Source organism: Varroa destructor, unplaced genomic scaffold, assembly GCF_002443255.2.
Source record: "Varroa destructor unplaced genomic scaffold, Vdes_3.0 BEIS01000004.1, whole genome shotgun sequence".
NCBI lineage: Eukaryota > Metazoa > Arthropoda > Arachnida > Mesostigmata > Varroidae > Varroa > Varroa destructor.
This window is the reverse complement of record NW_019211457.1, coordinates 40,537,772-40,546,308: the sequence shown is the minus strand read 5'-3', so window position 1 is coordinate 40,546,308 and position 8,537 is coordinate 40,537,772. Positions and strand designations below refer to the sequence as shown.

General features: G+C 46.5%; 1 protein-coding gene across 11 annotated transcripts in view; it reads left to right on the top strand.

The window, feature by feature from the left end:
• p120ctn (adherens junction protein p120) overlaps positions 1–8,537 on the top strand; it is a 104,296-nt gene that overhangs the window by 20,207 nt on the left and 75,552 nt on the right. Inside the window, exon 1 of one of the 11 annotated variants that reach the window (XM_022805852.2) lies at positions 363–1,743. The exons of 9 other annotated variants lie outside the window; for them this stretch is intronic. The gene's annotated coding sequence lies outside the window, so the exon portion shown is untranslated. Of the gene's footprint in view, positions 1–362; positions 1,744–3,340; positions 3,362–8,537 lie in introns of those variants that run through there. One more of the 11 variants, XM_086987785.1, reaches the window with a different exon arrangement.

Below are 8,537 nucleotides of genomic sequence, written 5' to 3'. Positions count from 1 at the left end.
GATTGTGCAGGCCACCAGCGGAAGATATAAACCTATTTTATTTTGTCGTCCAATAAATATAATAATAACTTTACATAATTATTAAATACATTTGTTACCTGACATAGACGTTTTTCAGTTATTTTCAGATATCAGAAAACCGTTTGGGCGAAATAGCTAAACTGATTAAGTGGCGTTTAAGTGGATACATACATTACGACTAATTCAGTTGGACAGATTTAAAAACGAATGCATCTTTATGAGATCAACATCAGTTGCCAGATATTCGCCTAGGTCTCATCTGCATCACTATAAAGGACTGATACTGTCTATAGACTTTCGTTAGCACTACTCTGTTGAAGCTCAAAAATAGGTTGGAAAAGAGGGAGGGAAACAATTGCTGCAGAATAAGAGCAGGGTTTTGCGTAGATTCTTACGTTTATATCCTAATCAGATCCGCCTGGGGTATTTGCCCGCGTTGTTTCGAACAGCCTCGAAACCTTCTCAGACGAATGGGACGGCTAAATATGCTATCTGTACATGGGTATTATTTCTCCCATCTCGGCTGCTACGCAATGAGGATGCCATCTTTTCATACGCTCATACGTTCCGGCTGATTTATGTTAAAGTTTACCTTAGCCAAGCCGGACCACCTCAGCCGACTGGACAAGAACAATGTACATTCAACGAACGTACACGGAGCCTCCATGACATAGCTAGCGATGACGCCCAACGATGGACGAACGGGCGAAAGACCGGCGAGCCGGCCGCCAATTGTCTACCTTGGTTCAAGGCTTAGTAAGCGAGTGAGGCAGTGGCTGCGATGGCAGAACACCCCCATCTACCTACCTGTCTGCCTGATTTCGGTGCAAAAGGCGAGAGGGTCCGGCTCACCGACGCAAACAAGGACACAAAGACACCGGGAGGCCTATTAACGACTACGAAGTCTTTATTCTTTCTTTTTAGCTCTTCTTGTTGTCTCTGTTTTTCGACTGTGTAATGCCTTATTTCCTGCCGTTGCTGGGGCTATAGCCCCTGCTCTTTGCACTGGTAGCGAGTGCAGCCTTCAGGGCAAAATATACATATATGTGATTTGTGAATGCGTGTTTTCTGCTGCAGACAACAAAGTTGAGTCAGGCCGGTGAGAGCGACAGCGGTAACATACAGACGATTCAAACTCAACCAACCAAAGCTGGAGCAACAAACGCGAAGTCTTCTTCGCGTCTTACGTGGCGACTTTTCACTTGTGCTGCCGCCTTCGCTGCCCCGCGAACACGATATTTGACATTGAGCGTCAACATAGGTGTGCGTTGTGCTGCGCATACCAAACCAGCAGCAGCAATCGTAGCGAGAGGAAAAAAAAAGCAAAAGGATTGGCTTTTTTACATTCCGGGCTTGCCTCGGAGCGTGGATCGGTCGAGAGAAGAAGCAAGGGTAGTCAGGCTTGGGGATTTAAGAATAAGGGAGCCGCCGGGACGTGAAGTGATGGCATGACCAAACGGAACAGCTGTACCATCTATGCTGAAGGGTAAAGGAAAGTTTCAGTTTGTACATCGCCACCGCCATCGCTGCCACCTCCATACTTCACCTTTCCAGACTGGACAGGAAGTTAACTTTTGAGACTTATCCTCGGCCCACTCTCTAATCCACTACCGCTAACAGGGCGGCCTGGTCCCGTAGGTCCGAACTGTTCACGTTGCTTCTAATGTAAATACGCCGTAACGACAAGACGCAGGAGTGACGAGAATGAAAAGAAAAACAAAGGTACACTTTCCATGTGTTATAGCGAAGGTATGCAATGTGTACGTTTGATGTTTTTTTCGAATGCCTGGATTAAAAAGCTTTCCTATTGGATTGAATATGTAGAGAATAACTTTAGCGGACTTCTGTTGATACAGAATAAATGTCACTGTTTTTTTTTTTTATTTTATTTATTATTAAATGTTGCAACCGCCTAACCGGTTTTCAGTGTTATAAGATATCGCTTGTAAGATAGAAAAATGTGCATTTTTCTGGTTTAAAAAGAACAGCTTTTTCCAAAAGTGAGAGTTGACGAGGCATTACGTCGTCGATTATTGCGTTTAATGCTGTTATACTATGCCTGCATCATTTTAACTCAACGTTCTGTACACTTAGGCAGTTGGATCTTACCATGAAGCGGTATTATACATAGCGGAACAATTATAACAGGTGCATATGTTATTAGGTCCATTCGTAGTGTCGATCTACTGGGTAAATGTTTAACAGTCACAACTTTATTTCAACGAACGTAGGCCGAAGTATTGCCCTGAAAAACAGCAGCTATCAATGTATAAGATAACAGACGATATTAAAAATAGTTTGATAGGTTCTTCTGTCCAATCGAAGGGCTGGAAGTTTGATTTAGCTCTATGACAACTCTACCATGTATGTATGTATGAACAGCATATGTGCTGCACCTGCTAATGCTTCATAGTTTTAACGAACGTTGCGGATTACTAGGGAATTTTTAACACATACCGCGGAGCGGCGTTCCACCTAACTACATCTATACTATTAGCAGTCCAAATGCTAGTACTCTGTGCTGCTTCTGTTCTATTATATGCAGCACTACTGCCACATGGCTAAATTGCCTTACATGATAACCTCTTCTCGTTATGCTTTTCTTTCTATGGCCTTTGTTGCTTGCGGCCAGCGGACCCAAAGAAACCTCTGCTCTATATTATGAAATTCAAGACAAATCTTCTATATCATCCTATCTACAGAAACGTATGTGCCTGTATGTATCTATCTAAAGAGATTTTTGCCTTTGTCTCTGAAACATGTGACGTCCTCTTTCGCCATTATCTTTGTCGCATGATGTTACTTGGTCGATGCCCACTTGGTGATGCCTGTTTTGGTGGTCTGTTGTACGGGACTTTTGCTTTTGGCGTGGCGGGGCGTCTTTCCTTACAGCATCATGTTTTTCTGTTTTTGTCAGCCCATACCGTCGCCTTTTGCCTTCCCTTTATTCTCCGGGACGTTCCATGGCATGCTTGCGCTCGATACATCAAGACCGTTCAGCAATTCGTCTTTGTTCGCTGTTGCTGTCTCCTTGTATGTGTACGGTTTTTCTGCTGCTAGCTTTCAGTAAAGTCGACGGAGTAGCAGTCCAAAAAGGGGTAGATGGCTTCAATCCTTTCCTGGTTACTGCCCTTTGCGCTTTGTACCTGGTGGCCATCCGTCGCAACCGATAAGGCCAAGCAGAAATAGGCCGCCAGCCACCTATAGGCTTAGCGCTTCCCGTATGGACGCTGAGTGTTGGCTGGAAAGCTGGGAGGGCGCTGCGTTGATAACTGGATATACCAGGAGGATCGGGAAGGAGTCCGTCTGGGAGTTTCAGATGGGAAGCATATAATAAGCTGTAAGCAGGTAGTAGTGCTAAGTGGCCGAAAGGCTAGGTAAAATGAAAGAGAACTGCTGAAAAAATGGGCTGACTCTTTCCAGAGATGTGAGGCCACATCGACGGCGCAATGTAGGAGTCGGCTGTAAGCAGCAGCACCAGTAATAGTGGTGGTAGTCGTTGTAATAACTAGCGGAGAAAAAGCAATGCACACCAATCCTAACAGGGGACTCGGTAGCTCATAGTCAGGCATAGTCGTAAAAGGTGCGCATAGGTGGCAGAAAGCAAAAGTAGTAACGCCGGCAACCAGAGTAAGAGTACAGTTCAGATGTTGGTGTTGCTGGCTTGTGATGTCAGGGGTGGTCGATATACAGCAGCAGTTGAGCGGCAGCTGGGCTAGAACTATAGCGTCTGCTTCTGCCCCTATCGTGGCAGAGCACGATACGGACCTCGATGGTTAGTCACTCTTAGCATTGGTGTGATGGGTACGGGGCGGATGTGTTGCGGGCAACCAATGCCTGGAAGATTGAGAGCGAGAGGTAAACTGAAAGGAATGACAGATGGCGGGTTGTTGGCATGAAAGAATGTGCTCGAGAAAAACGAAGAACTGCAGGTGAAAGGAAAGTAGTAAATGTTGAACGGAGTGAGATGGAACAGTGCTGCAGTCGGCTTTCAACATGCACAGTCGGTCCTGCGGTAAACGAGTGGCGTGCTGGAAGTAGCGAAACAGAGGTAGTAGTAAACTGACCTTAAACCCGTCTTCCTCGTGTTTTATACCGGTCAAAATAAACGGGTGTCGAGACGGGGCTAGTGAAGATGTGGAAAGACGTCGCCTGCAACCTCGGTGCTGTTAGTTTTCCAGAGGCCAACAGCCTTTAGCATAGCAAAAGCAGCAGGTAGAGAACCCTGCAGCGGCCCTTCTTGATTGCCTGTCCTTGGCTGCATTGGTCGGTCGTGCAACGCGCGTGTCCAGTAGGAGTTGTAGCATCAGGATCTCTAATTGCTAATCTCTAATAATTAAGTAGTAACTACTACTTGTTGCAAATAGCCAACTGGAGGCAGCCATGTGGAAGCGAAGAAAGGCGCCCGCTAAGCAAGGAACTGTGCGACCGCATGTAGCTTGCAATAGTGATAGTGTTCAGTCGACTTTGAGTGTATGTGTACATGTGGGATGCGGTAGCTGGGACGGGACGGATAGGTTGAGCAAGTAAATGAGAGCAGAAGTATCCGCTGCTGGTGATGGCGGCGGTGGCGGATGTAAGGAACCTAATGTCTGCGGCGATGGATGAATTCTGGATGGGAAAAGGGTGAAGTTTCTAACTCGTTGTGTATGCGCGTGTGTGCGGTGCGACGGGAGCAAACGAAGAGCAGACCTCTATATTGGCGAATGGAAGGAAGGATGGATGAAAATACGTCAGACAGGAGAATGGGAGATAAACGGCAGACATTGCTTTTCTTCGGTATGGAGAAAAGACGGTGGAGTATCACTGAGAGGTTAGCACAGCCGTAAGCGGCTGCGGTATGGGCGATGCTCGGAAAAAGAGATGGACGTCGACTAGAGAAATATATGCCAAAACGGATGGAACAGACAGCAGTGTCAGAAACCGATGCTCAAGAAAGTAGCGGTAGCGGCCGCAACACCGGTGGCGTCTGGAGAGTGTAACGGGAACGTACGAATCAACGGGAACCGAATCGAAGAATAAAAGGAAGATAAAGAGAAACAGCCAACGACGACCCACAAACGTGGATGGGTTGCTTTCGTACACCAATCGCCAGTATCCGCAGTTCGATCTTGCCCCTGTTCGTTGATTTTGATTTTGGCCTTGGTTTTCTCGCTGAATTTACTGATTTGATTCTTCGGTGGACGACAGCAGCACTACAAGGGCACGAGCAGCCGGCGTCGAAATCGGTCAGGAACCGAATCTTGAGGATTCGAAAAACAGTTTTGCAGCGTTTGGTCCTAACGTCGACCTTCTCGCTATCTTCGTCGGTAACAGAATGACGTTCGCTGACAAAAACGGAGTGGATGAAGCGAAAGAGTTACGTCGATTCAACTAGGCAAGAGGGAACGATAAAAGCTCAGAAATGAGTTCCCACCGAAGTTCCCTACTTATTTTTTCATCGTACCTCTAACCACAGCCATCTGAGTCACCTCAGCAGGCGAATACGTGGTAACACTAAAGAAATAAGTGCAATAGATAGACCGAGTGAGACATAGGGCGAGGAGCAGAACCGAAGGATAAACAGCATAGGGAGACAACACAGAGGAAAGAGAGAAAACTATAATAGAAGGGTGAAGTGGGCCGCGTGCTCCGTCAGGCACTGCGTTTTCCCAACTTTGCATATGAATTCTGTCCTTTGTTTATGTTTCGCTTCCCTTTTTCCTATTCGCATTGGACTTAGTATGGCCTCTGCTTGCAGTTGTCTCTGAACCGTTAGCAGATCCTCATCGAGGGTCGAACAAGGCTAGCAGTAGCAGCAGCAGCTTGTAACGAATCAGCGATTCAACCGACAACAGAATGTTAATAGCTTCGTTGTATGGCAGAACGGAACATAGTGATTATGAAAAGCGTTAGGCAAAAAAAGAGTTAAAAGCATTGAGCGTAATGGTCATCGGCATACGATCTTTTGTACACTTCGATAGAGTCCATTAAACCAGCGAACAATGAATACCCATCGCAACTTTGCCGTCTTGCTGTGCAGTCCTCCGATGTGAAACGTGGCAGCACAAGAAGTGGTACTCGCTAAAGTCCGGTAGGATGCGTACCGGTAACCAAGGATCGTATTTTAATCCAGCCAATTTCGTTACCCCTACGAGCGAACACCATGACATGCCTTCAGCGTTTTCGCGAAGAAGTCCCTTTGCCGTGTTAGTACATCATAGACGCTGAAAGCTCAAATTAGTCTTGTTTCGCCTTTCACCTAAACATCGTCGTACCTTAGTGAGTACTGTTCCTGAGTTTACCGAAGTAGAAGGCATATTCTGGCTAAACAAGCCAACGATTGCCTTTCCCAGCGACGGTCGCAGTCCGTCGAATTTTTTACGACGGAAAACGGTGAAAATGTGGGTAGCAAAAGAGGGGTTTGGGGTGACCCAGCAACACCAGCAGAAGGAGTAGTTCATTCAGTTGGCTGCGTCCGGGAACGGTGACTATCGAGTGAATCAAAGCTGCAGTAACTGCGGCTTTCGACTGTACGTGCTGGTAACACAACCAAACCCTACGTGCCACTGACGTTCAAGCTGATACTGGCGACGAAGCGAGATTAGCGTGAACGACAGGAGTGAGAACGAAAAGTGGGCAAGAGCAGAGCTAGAAAATACAGAGGAGGCACCGTTCCCTAGACACTCTGCAAATGTTTCAGCATCTCGAAAGGAGCGCTGGCTATCTCTAGATGGCGGATACCCACGGGAGGACCTCTACAATATTTACGAAGAAAAGAGGAATACTCCGGCGGAATGGGGACCAATCCGTGTGGAGGAACGGCAACTTGCTTCCCCCATTGGCATCATCTCTGTGCGGGATCTGTGCACTGCCTTTTGGACGCTTTCCAGCAGCCTGCTTGCCAGCTTTCGTTGTCGCAAGGCCCACCATGTTACGATGGCCGCTGGGCGAGCGATCGCAATAACGGCGTCGGTTTAGTATTTTCTGTATACTTAGCAAGCTCGCTGCTTAGTCTGTTTTGTGCACTTACTCTGCGCCATGTGAAAGGCCGAAAGCCCCCAGAAGAAAGGGCGCAAGGAACTCGCTGCTGCTGCTGCTGCTTACTGTACAGCAGGGGAATAACTGGACTGAGTTGGTGAAGAGAAAGATCCAGCCTGGGAGGCAGCGAATCCACGCAGAGAGGTAAGAGGAATAGCAGGCATTGCCATAGCAGCGGTCCTTACTGCTTGTTCGCTACTCTGCGGACGCTTAATCACTAGCGACGGAAAGGAGTGATCTTCAAGCAGTGTTGCCCATTGCATCACGTTGTGGCACGAGTGCCGACCTACAGTTTCGCTCAAGACATCTTCAGTCACTTACAGGGCTAGGGCTGCTAGTACTGGTTTTGCGAGCCGTAAGGATCGTAGTGGCAATATCGAAAGAGCCCCATACACTGCAGTGACGGCAAGTTGAATGGGCTAATTGGTACAGCGTAGGGCGCGAGAAGGTGCGGATTGAAACGAGTTACGCGCTAGGAATGGTAAATTGTACGATCGCGATGGAAGTTGGGTCAGATGGGTGAGTGGATGATTATATGATTGAACGTTAGTTTGTTGATTCGATTGTTAGCACTGACGACGCTTTTCAGCACACGACGACTACAATACCAGCGCAGTCCTATGAAAGAAATTGAACGCTGATACAAGGTAGACACAAGAGGCAACTGATGTGGGTGCAAACGAGCGAGACAAACGGGGTGTAGGTGGTCGCAAGGTCTAGTCGTACATGATCCGAACGAATACGAAAGTGCAAAAAGTACACTAATTATTGAAACCCATAAGCGGATGCCCAAAAAGTGTCTGCCTGTGAATGAATCGATTGTAGCTGAGAAGAAATATTCGCTAGTTCACACTGTGTACATTTAGAGATTTTGGTGAACGTAAGCAATCGTTTGTTTTAAGAACTAGGTAAGTTGAATCTAAATCAGAATTAAACGATGTACAGACAAATCCACAGAACTTTTGTTAAACCGTTTCGATAATTTTGTTAAGCTGGATCCTGTGTCAAACTAGACGATCAAGATATCCCACTGAATTATGCCTACAAATTTAAACTTTCTTAGTTTGTACGATTGATTCAAAATGGTTAGTTCAAAATGTAATGTTGAATAATGCTTCCCCAGTGAAATTGCGGTTTTCTTAGTACAATATTAACGCACGTGATGACGAGTTGGTGTTCACGTCTTGTTGTTTCTTTGTGATTTATTGCTTTCTAGTAATCATAGAAATGGTGAGACTATAATGGTCGCTGGGCCGTTAATCCCGTAGCGGACAAAACATAGAATGAATTAAGGCTTGGTTGAGTAGTCAATTTTAGGATCAATTCTAAATAGAAACTTCAATAGCCGCGGGAAGACGTCGCCATCACAGGACCGAAACAGATTAGAAAGGAGCAAAAGAAAGATACGAAACAAGATTCGTTGGCGCCTGTCACGTCACCGTGGGTCTCGCCTGCACTACCAAGGGATCACCATTCATCCTTGCTCAAAAGTAACT